Source organism: Sebastes umbrosus, chromosome 4 (assembly GCF_015220745.1).
Source record: "Sebastes umbrosus isolate fSebUmb1 chromosome 4, fSebUmb1.pri, whole genome shotgun sequence".
Taxonomy (NCBI): domain Eukaryota; kingdom Metazoa; phylum Chordata; class Actinopteri; order Perciformes; family Sebastidae; genus Sebastes; species Sebastes umbrosus.
In genome coordinates this window covers 26,983,018-26,994,246 of record NC_051272.1, presented here as the reverse complement: position 1 = coordinate 26,994,246, position 11,229 = coordinate 26,983,018, and the positions used below count along the sequence as shown (strand labels likewise).

Below are 11,229 nucleotides of genomic sequence, written 5' to 3'. Positions count from 1 at the left end.
CATCACAAACTTGAATTTTAGCACTCTAGTTTTTTGGATTTGGGAGAGAGTTGTTCATGTTTACTAGTATTTGTTTTTGGACTGTCTTAGACCACAAGAATAACATATGCAATTTGAAAATGTAGTTCCTCTTTTAGAGTAAAGCACTGTACTTTTTACTCCACTGCATTTATTTTACAACTCTTTACTTTTCAAATCTAGATTTAACATGTAAATCCAATCATGCATTTTATAAAATATGATGTATCGTTAACTACCGAAAATAATATAGAGTACTTAAAATTAGCTCCATCTTGACAACATTAACAGGGTCCTCCACTGATTTACTGTTGCATTTCCATATATTTGGGATACTCAGACAGATTTTAAAAATATCAAATACCTGAGAGCATCTTTATTTTACATCCTTGGTTCCCCTTAGATGGTATCTTCTTTTAAATCCAACACCTCCAATCTGTGCGGAACAAGATTAGGACCAAATGTGAAAAATGTATATGAGTTCTGAGTTTAAAGTCAGAATGCTGAGATTAAACTCTGAACTTAAATAAATGTGGCCCTAATCTTGTTCCTTAAGACATAGCTCAGTGATGTGTGTACCGAATTTGCCATAGGCTATTACTTGATTAATAAAAATCAAATGTGTTTATTTTTAGACCACTATTTTTATCAGGGCCCAAGCAGCTGCACCTGTTATTAAACTCTTCAAACAGGTGATGTGGCATGTGTCCTACATCTCATCTAGCAAAAAGTGAAAATCCTACTCCTACACCAACAAGTCTTCCTGTACAGTTGTCCATAGCTGTAGTAATATGCAGCTAATTAGCTTGTGTAAACTGTGTGCTACAACAGACAGTTGATTGTTTCATGTATGCCCTGGCTATTGTCTCGATGAACCCCAGTTTTGAGTGCTTAAAAGCAGGGCTTGTCCGGGATTTGAACCCGGGACCTCTCGCACCCTAAGCGAGAATCATACCCCTAGACCAACAAGCCTGTCCAAAGTATGAAACTAGAGGTTTTATATCGCCTCCCCTGTTCTTTCCAGACCTGCAGCTTTGCTCTGCACTGGTGATGTGGCAGCTTCAGGACCTATATCTTATCTGGCCAAAGAGCACCCTCTGCTGTACAACATTCTCTTGTAGAGTTGTGCTTCATCTGTGATGTTGTTTTGGGTATCTGACATCAACATCTGCCGTATGTCTCATTGTGATTTGCGTAATCCATAAGTCTAGAATAACTGTATAGTTTTCACATAAATGCCTGTCTTTTTGTATCTAAATTTAATGTTAATTTATTATTATTGCAGAAGATATGTGTCACGAAGCTCACAGTAACTCTTGCACCCTGGGTCGGATGGTCGGACGAGGGAGTGTGGCTCCTGTGCATGCCAAAGTGTTGGCAGTTGAGCAGTTGAGCAGTTGAGCAGTTGAGCAGTTTTCGCGACATGCAACTAAAAAGGAGCTCACGAGATTTCTTGGGATGGTGGGATATTACCGTTGTTTCTGTAAGAATTTGTCTTCTATTGTGGCACCGATTACTGACTTGCTGAAGGCCGTGGCTCAGTTTGTGTGGTCAACAGAGTGCTAGGAAGCTTTTGGTAATGTCAAATCTCTCTGGTGTTCAGCACCAGTGCTGGCTGCCCCCAGTTTTGACCAGCCTTTAGTGTTGCAGGTGGATACGAGCCATGAAGGAGCAGGAGCCGTGTTGATGCAAGAAGTTCAACAGGCATCAGTTGAGCTAATCGGTGGTTGAGTAGGAGGACCTTTCCTTGATCTGGGCCCTACAGCATTTTTCCAGTCTATGTGAAGTCCGGGGTGACACCAGTGTTGGTCTATACAGACCACAACCCACTGACCTTTCTGCACATCTGCCATGTCCTAACCAGAGGCTGGTTAGGTGGTCACTGTTCCTGCAGTCTCATGATCTGGACATCCGACACATTAAAGGCCGTGAAAATGTGGTTGCAGATGCACTTTCGCGAGCTTTGGTCTTAGAGTAATGACTAGAAAGATTACCCGTTTGTCTCCTGTTATTGCCTCTCCCACTGCATTCCTTTGCTCCCTAGGTTGAGTGGTTGCCATGGGAATGGCTTGTGGACTGGCAAATAGTGAGGGGGGGAAGTTATGATATTAAGTTTATTGAGTAGGTTTTTTTTGTTGTTAATCATCTTTTTTATTGTAGTGACGGACATCCTGTGGACCCACGTTTTACGGGGGGAATGTGTGACGACCCCCTCTGCCCCGTCTGCCTGTTATTTGGCTTAAGTGACTGCTGTCTTGGAGATGGGGGTCGCAGAAGGTTGACAGTGAAATGGCAAAATCTGGGATCATTAGCAACTCTGGCAACACATGGGCCCTGTGTGCCTAGTGCTTTCCTCTTCCATGCCACGAGTGGATACATTTGTTTGAAAAAGTTGTAGCTAATGATTTGGTTGCAAGTCAAAGGTTGCAGTCATGTTAAACACATTTTGTTTCAGAACTGACCCCAAGAGGTTAAAAGAGGGTTCATCCAGGATTTGAACCCAAAACCTCTTACACCTAAAGTGAAAATCCTACTCCTACACCAACAACTCCACCTGTACAGTTGTCCATAGCTGTAGTAATATGCAGCTAATTAGCTTGTATAAACTATGTGCTACAACATACTTTTGATTGTTTCATGTATGTCCTGGCTATTGTCTCGATGAAGCCCAGTGCTTAAAAGCAGGGCTTGTCCGGGATTTGAACCCGGGACCTCTCGCACCCTAAGCGAGAATCATACCCCTAGACCAACAAGCCTGTCCAAAGTATGAAACTAGAGGTTTTACATCGCCTCCCCTGTTCTTTCCAGACCTACAGCTCTGCTCTGCACTGGTGATGTGGCAGCTTCAGGACCTATATCTTATCTGGCCAAAGAGCACCCTCTGCTGTACAACATTCTCTTGTAGAGTTGTGCTTCATCTGTGATGTTGTTTTGGGTATCTGACATCAACATCTGCCGTATGTCTCATTGTGATTTGCGTAATCCATAAGTCTAGAATAACTGTATAGTTTTCACATACATGCCTGTCTTTTTGTATCTAAATTTAATGTTAATATATTATTATTGCAGAAGATATGTGTCACGAAGCTCACAGTAAATCTTGCACCCTGTGTCGGATGGTCGGACAAGGGAGTGTGGCTCCTGTGCATGCCAAAGTGTTGGCAGTTGAGCAATTGAGCAGTTTTCGCGGCATGCAACTAAAAAGGAGCTCATGAGATTTCTTGGGATGGTGGGATATTACCGTTGTTTCTGTAAGAATTTGTCTTCTATTGTGGCACCGATTACTGACTTGCTGAAGGCCGGGGCTCAGTTTGTGTGGTCAACAGAGTGCTAGGAAGCTTTTGGTAATGTCAAGTCTCTCTGGTGTTCAGCACCAGTGCCGGCTGCCCCCAGTTTTGACCAGCCTTTAGTGTTGCAGGTGGATACGAGCCATGAAGGAGCAGGAGCCGTGTTGATGCAAGAAGTTCAACAGGCATCAGTTGAACTACTCGGTGGTTTAGTGGGAGGACCTTTCCTTGATCTGGGCCCTACAGCATTTTGCAGTCTATGTGGAGTCTGGGGTGACACCAGTGTTGGTCTATACAGACCACAACCCACTGACCTTTCTGCACATCTGCCATGTCCTAACCAGAGGCTGGTTAGGTGGTCACTGTTCCTGCAGTCTCATCATCTGGACATCCGACACATTAAAGGCCGTGAAAATGTGGTTGCGAATGCACTTTCACAAGCTTTGGTCTTCGAGTAATGACTAGAAAGTTTACCCGTTTGTCTCCTGTTTATTGCCTCTCCCACTGCATTCCTTTGCTCCCTAGGTTGAGTGGTTGCCGTGGGAACGGCTTGTGGACTGGCAAGTAGTGAGCGGGGAAAGTTAGGATATTTTGTTTATTGAGTAGGTTTTTTTTGTCGTGTTTAAAGTCAGAATCCTGAGATTAAACTCTGAACTTAAATAAATGTGGCCCTAATCTTCTTCCGTAAGACATAGCTCAGTGATGTGTGTACCGAATTTGCCATAGGCTATTACTTGATTAATAAAAATCTAATGTGTTCATTTTTAGACCACTATTTTTATCAGGGCCCAAGCAGCTGCATCTGTTATTAAACTCTTCAAACAGGTGATGTGGCATGTGTCCTACATCTCATCTAGTCAAAGAGCACCCTCCTACAGTTGTCCATAGCTGTAGTAATATGCAGCTAATTAGCTTGTGTAAACTATGTGCTACAACAGACTTTTGATTGTTTAATGTATGTCCTGGCTATTGTCTCGATGAAGCCCAGTGCTTAAAAGCAGGGCTTGTCCGGGATTTGAACCCGGGACCTCTCGCACCCTAAGCGAGAATCATACCCCTAGACCAACAAGCCTGTCTAAAACATGAAAAAGAGGTTTTAGATCTCCTCCCCTATCTTTTCCAGACCTGCAATTCTGCTCTGCACTGGTGATGTGGCAGCTTCAAAACCTATATCTGATCTGGCCAAAGAGCACCCTCTGCTGTACAACATTATATAGCCATTTTATAACATTCTCTTGTATAGGTGTTCTTCATCTGTGAAGCCTTTATTTATTTATGGTTTATTTGATAGGGACAGATACAGTGTATATAGACAAACTGCAAACAGCTATCCGATGCAAGTATTAGAGCGCACTGGAGACACCGCGGTGCGCCACACACACTCAGCCTTCTTGGCACATCTTCACCACTTGCGTATATAGATTGTGTAAATTAGCAAAGTGTGGAAATAAAGCCAGTGGCAGCTCTTGCACAATTGTTACACTCCATATCTACATTATGAATCCTAATCATGATGCAGACCATGTTCACCATAACAAAACTTAAATATAAACTAGAATTGCACTCGGAGAGCGCAGACCTCCGCCAAGCTGCCCGAGTACAATTGCCCCCCCTCTACGTTCAGCTTGTGCCATCATCCACGTGTATTTTTGTTTATGTTGAGATCAGCTGTACGTAGCGGAGCAGCGTAAAAAACTTAATTCAAACTGGACAGAAACAAAGTAAAACTCACCTAAACAGTCGTCATTATTCTTTCCAACAATCACCAAGTGTGCCTTGGTTGAACTGAACTATAATTTCACAGAGTTTAATGTGAAAAAACACTGAATCTACAGGTGTACCCCGCTCTCTCTCTCTCTGTCCCTCTCTCTGCAAGCAGAATGAAAGAGGCAGGGTGACGCGGCATGAACGCGTCATCAGTTAAACTGCGCATGTCTTAAAGCCTGTGGTGTTGATGCACAGGCTGAGCGGAGTTATTAAAAAAAATTCCTGAAGCCGGATTATGATCCGGATCCCCACCAAAATCTAATGGATTGTTCATTGTGCCACACCCCACCCCTCCAACAAATTTAATTCAAATCCGTTGCGGACTTTTGGAGTTATCCTCCAAATGTACAAACCAACAAACAAACAAACCAACGCCGGTGAAAACATAACCTCCTTCCTAGGCCTTCGGCATCGGCAGAGGTAATAAATCGTGATCACTTATCAAACTTCCATTTTTAAATGATATCCCAGGGTAGGGGCACCACTGATTGTCACGATCATTTTGGCAAGTTGTGAGGCGATCAGTCTGTAAACATATCAATATTGTGGTGACACTTGTAATGCTGCATGATGGATGCACCAGCACTGTGAGGACTACATGAATGGAAAAATTATGAGGGAACAAGTGTTCAGGGACCACCTCACACACAAGCACCTCGATTTCTGTCAGACAAATTCCTTTTGTTGGTCTTCCTTTTGGTTTTTGCTGTAATTCAAAGTAAAGAACCACTGATCAGCCGGCTCATTAGAACCATTCATGAGGTGCTTTGCATTGACCATTATGGTTAAATGTGGGAGTGTAGAGGGCGGGATATGAGGCGGATCCACGTGCGGACAATTCAAAATTGATCTTAGATTTTAAAAAGGAAATTGCACACTGGCAGGCTTACGCATGGTTTTATGAATCAGAATATGTCTTAGCGTAAGTACATTTCCTCATTTGTACATACACAAATATTTAGTGTGGATCCTACTTTTTTTTTATAAATGAGACTTCAAAGTCATGAAATAAACCAGACTTGACTTAGTCTGCTCAAACCAGCTTTATAAAACAGACTGATCCTGGTTTATACAGTTTGGTTAATTCAAGACAGGTTTTTCACAATAAGACCTGCTTTTTTGAGTCACCTTTATGACCCACTCCTCTGCTGTTATTGTTGTGTACACACACACACACACACACACACACACACACCAGTCGAGTAGGCTAGGTGGTCCCTTAATGTGGCCCTGGACACATTTGTGTACACACTGCTAAAAGAATGTAATGTGGCCATATGCAGCCCAGAGCACTTCCGAATGTGGTCAGACAGACAGACAGACAGACAGATAGATAGATAGATAGATATATAGATGTAGTTATGATGCATGGATAATGCTGCTGTGAGAAAATGAGCTGTATATGTGGGACTGTAGTGCTGCCACCGCATATGGAAGGCAGATGAGGTCAGAAGGCAGAGCCCAGTCCCTCCCTGCTAAAAATACAAAATTAGGCAAACCTGTATGCACTTTCCTTGATTGAGCTGCTGAGCGGCTGATCCACCCCAACATCCCAGGCAGGACAACAACAAGAATCCTATGAACCCATAAAACAAACAAACTAAACTAGCTTGTGTCATTAATACACCTTAATTCATAATGTATCAAATAAACGGAAGCATTGGACTGAAGTTAAATATTAAGCAGACAAAAAACACCGTTCATTTTGGGGAGCAGGGCCTAGTGAAAAGGGAGAAAGGCAACCTTTTCACAGGGAAATTCCACACCATGTAGTCTGAACCACAGATCAGATAAAGCACTCAACACCAAAGTGTAGCACGGTCACTGTCCAAGGCACGGATATATAAAGAGAACTGGATACAGCGTCAGAGGCGCATGAAGCAAAATAAGCTTGACTTCTGCGTATATAACTACCTGGATTTTCCGCGGTCTTCCTTATCGATTGGGCCCATAGAGGAAACACAGTTTCCTTTAACCCTGCCTCCCTCGGTCTAGGGCTTATTTTAACCCCGCCTCCCTCGGTCTGGGGCTCATTTAAACCCCGCCTCCCTCGTTCTGGGGCTCATTCACATGAACGGAGGAAGGGAAATAACTCTGGATTCGGCTATTAGTGCATTTGACAACTTTTAGGACCTAATGATTTAAATAAGGGATATTTAAGTGTTCGTACTGGGAAGTTGATTTGCCTAAAAAAAAAATTAAAAATGATCCACTGAATTTGTACACATCTCTTTCCCAATGTAAGTTTATGGGAAAAAAATGTTTTGGGCCCAATCGCATCACGTTCATCAAGCTTGACTTCCACGTATATAACTACCTGGATTTTCCGCGGTCTTCCGTATCCATTGGGCCCATAGAGGAAACACAGTTTCTTTTAACCCCGCCTCCCTCAGTCTAGGGCTCATTTTAACCCCGCCTCCCTCGGTCTGGGGCTCATTTTAACCCTGCCTCCCTCGGTCTAGGGCTCATTTTAACCCCACCTCCCTCAGTCTGGGGCTCATTTTAACCCCGCCTCCCTCGGTCTGGGGCTCATTTTAACCCTGCCTCCCTCGGTCTAGTGCTCATTTTAACCCTGCCTCCCTCGGTCTAGGGCTCATTTTAACCCCGCCTCCCTCGGTCTGGGGCTCATTCACATGAACGGAGGAAGGGAAATAACTGGATTCGGCTATTAGTGCATTTGACAGCTTTTAGGACCTAATGATTTAAATAAGGGATACTTAAGTGTTCGTACTGGGAAGTTGATTTGCCTAAAAAAAAAAAAAAAAATGATCCACTGAATTTGCACAAATCTCTTTCCCAATGTAAGTTTACTGGAAAAAAAATGTTTTGGGCCCAATGGCATCACGTTCATCAAGCTTGACTTCCGCGTATATAACTACTTGGATTTTCCGCGATCTACCGTATCTATTGGGCTCATAGAGGAAACACAGTTTCCTTTAACCCCGCCTCCCTCGGTCTAGGGCTAATTGTAACCCTCCCTCAGTCTGGGGGTCCTTTTAACCCCGCCTCCCTCGGTCTAGGGCTCATTTTAACCCTCCCTCAGTCTGGGGGTCCTTTTAACCCCGCCTCCCTCGGTCTAGGGCTCATTTTAACCCTCCCTCAGTCTGGGGGTCCTTTTAATCCCGCCTCCCTCGGTCTAGGGCTCATTTTAACCCCGCCTCCCTCGGTCTGGGGCTCATTCACATGAACGGAGGAAGGGAAATAACTCTGGATTCGGCTATTAGTGCATTTGACAACTTTTAGGACCTAATGATTTAAATAAGGGATATTTAAGTGTTCGTACTGGGAAGTTGATTTGCCTAAAAAAAAAATTAAAAATGATCCACTGAATTTGCACACATCTCTTTCCCAATGTAAGTTTATGGGAAAAAAAATGTTTTGGGCCCAATCGCATCACGTTCATCAAGCTTGACTTCCACGTATATAACTACCTGGATTTTCCGCGGTCTTCCGTATCCATTGGGCCCATAGAGGAAACACAGTTTCCTTTAACCCCACCTCCCTCAGTCTAGGGCTCATTTTAACCCCGCCTCCCTCGGTCTGGGGCTCATTTTAACCCTGCCTCCCTCGGTCTAGGGCTCATTTTAACCCCACCTCCCTCAGTCTGGGGCTCATTTTAACCCCGCCTCCCTCGGTCTGGGGCTCATTTTAACCCTGCCTCCCTCGGTCTAGTGCTCATTTTAACCCTGCCTCCCTCGGTCTAGGGCTCATTTTAACCCCGCCTCCCTCGGTCTGGGGCTCATTCACATGAACGGAGGAAGGGAAATAACTCTGGATTCGGCTATTAGTGCATTTGACAGCTTTTAGGACCTAATGATTTAAATAAGGGATACTTAAGTGTTCGTACTGGGAAGTTGATTTGCCTAAAAAGAAAATGGTCCACTGAATTTGCAAACATCTCTTTCCCCATGTAAGTTTATGGGAAAAAAATATTTTTTGGCCCAATGGCATCACGTGACGGACACGGAAGTTGTAATTCCACGTTTCTGTTACTAAATTTGGTTCAAACACTTCCTGGGTGCTTGGTCCAAGGTCCTGGTCCTGTGCTGTTTCTTTTTTTTCTGCTTTTGATTGAGACCCAACGTAATCTTATTTGTTTTAGACACTCTGAGTGAACTTCTGGCCACTTTCATCATCATCTCATCATTTTTTTTTTTTTTTTCTGTGGATAAAACACAATACTTTTTATTCAAACATATGTAGCAACAAGAAATATGAAATTGATTAAAGTAATCAATTTAGCAATAAAACTTAATACCAAAAAAACAAAACAAAAAAGAGAAATATAATATTAGCCTCACACATTTTAGCATATAGGCCTATACTCACACTTGCTGTGATGCCAAAGACTGGAGCCTCCATCACACTCCATCACCAACTCATACAAATAGTTGTGGGGGTATAGTGGCCATTACAGCAGTGATGAATACAGAACAATACATATTAATAAAAACAACGAAGAAAATTCATTGATGGCAAAAATACCTATATGTCATACTGATTTGAAAAAAATCGACAGTATGCATCGGACCAGTCTACCTTGCCTACTGTATCCCACAATGCAAAGCGCTGGACAGGCACAGTCTATGATCACAACAACAGTGGCCAAAAACAAGACAAGACCCTTTTAAACATTTTTACACTGACTAAAATTAAAAGTACCCCCTAATATTTGTAGGGATATCATTCTACTGTTTTGTTGCTGTAACTGAAACAGCAGTTTGAGTAAGTTTAGCAATGTTTTATATTTCCTTTAATGTTACGTGCCGTGTTTTTTGTTGTATTTCTGCTCTCTCTCCTGTGTCTCTTCAGGTGCCACCCTCCCCCGCTGTGCAGCTGCAGTGAGTGGTTGTACGCGGCTGCGCCCAATCACTCATCAGGGCCAGGTGGTTAAAAGACCGTTAGAGAGGCACAGATGAGGCCAGTGGGTCTGTACACAGTGTTGCGAGTTGTGTGTGTGGTATGGCATGTAACAAAGGGGGGAAAAAAAGATACTTCTTCAGTGTGATTAATTAATGCACACAATGTGTGCACTGGATTTAATCTTGCTCACGCTTGTGTGACAATAGAGATGACACAGTGTTACATCCCGTGATGAACGTCTCCATGCTGTTCATCTCAGTAAATAGACCAGGGGTTGCCTCCTTCCCTGCCCAAAGATTTAAAGGGCGTCTTTCTGGGGCAGTTTAAACCTTGATAAAACAGTATTTTTCACCTCTATAAAAGCAGCATCAACAGTCTGCCAGGTATAATGTCTCTTCTTCTAATTACAATAACCTCCTGAGTTTAAAAAAAAATATATATACCAACACCATCAGCTCTGTTTTATCCGATTGACATCAGGAAGCAGGGCAGCTGGAGAAAGCATGGCCTTTTTCGCCACACAGGCTGCACGGACTCACAGCAGTACACTTTTTAGCCTTGTGGCCCAGACTGCCACATCTCCAACACTTCACAGATAGACACTGCTTTACCTGGTGGTCAGCAGAGTGACAGATGAAGCAGCTGATGTACTGACCAGGATAGAGGATTCGCCCATTGTAGGGACCAAGAGAGATAGAGTTGGGAATTGAACAGTATCTCCGTTGGCGTCATTACGCATCTTAACTTTATATCTGCGGACTCCGTTCCAGATATCAAATCTGTTGTTATACCTAGCTTGTTCGAGAGCATAAAAAATAAGGGAAGTCCACACAGTAACAGTTTAAATATGCAAATAAGTTTATTAAAGATAATATAACTGAAGCAAAATTAAGTCAATAAGGGTGTAGAGTCAGTAATGAGGTGTGGGTGATGGGTGCTGTGAAACTATAGTGCTAACCTAAAATACCTTTAACTTAATATAAGCAAAACCAAACAAACAAAGCTGGGAGCCTGCAAGGCACCAGCCTTCCATGAGGTAGAGAGAGAGAGGCCATCTAGAAATTTCCGTGCTAATTTGCTCCCAGCAGGTGAGGCCAATCTCCTAATGGAGGGGCTGAAACAGGCAAACAGGCAGGCCAAGACAGAGAATCATACTGACAAGGCCGTCACACTGTCAAGGGGTTTGTTTATCTGTATGTATGTAGGATGTCACAGTACCTGCGCAGATACAGTTCAATGTCGTAGTCATAGAAATACAGAACGGCTGCAGATGGAGAGTGGCGGGTTGTATATC

At 43.3% G+C, this 11,229-nt stretch overlaps 3 non-coding genes across 3 annotated transcripts; all 3 read right to left on the bottom strand.

The window, feature by feature from the left end:
• Positions 1–918: 918 nt before the first annotated feature.
• trnap-agg lies at positions 919–990 on the bottom strand. Its single transcript has one exon. It is a non-coding gene; the product is annotated as a tRNA-Pro (tRNA).
• Positions 991–2,702: 1,712 nt separating this feature from the next.
• On the bottom strand, positions 2,703–2,774 carry trnap-agg. The gene has a single exon. It is a non-coding gene; the product is annotated as a tRNA-Pro (tRNA).
• A 1,531-nt stretch (positions 2,775–4,305) lies between these two features.
• On the bottom strand, positions 4,306–4,377 carry trnap-agg. The gene has a single exon. It is a non-coding gene; the product is annotated as a tRNA-Pro (tRNA).
• Between the last annotated feature and the right edge of the window lie 6,852 nt (positions 4,378–11,229).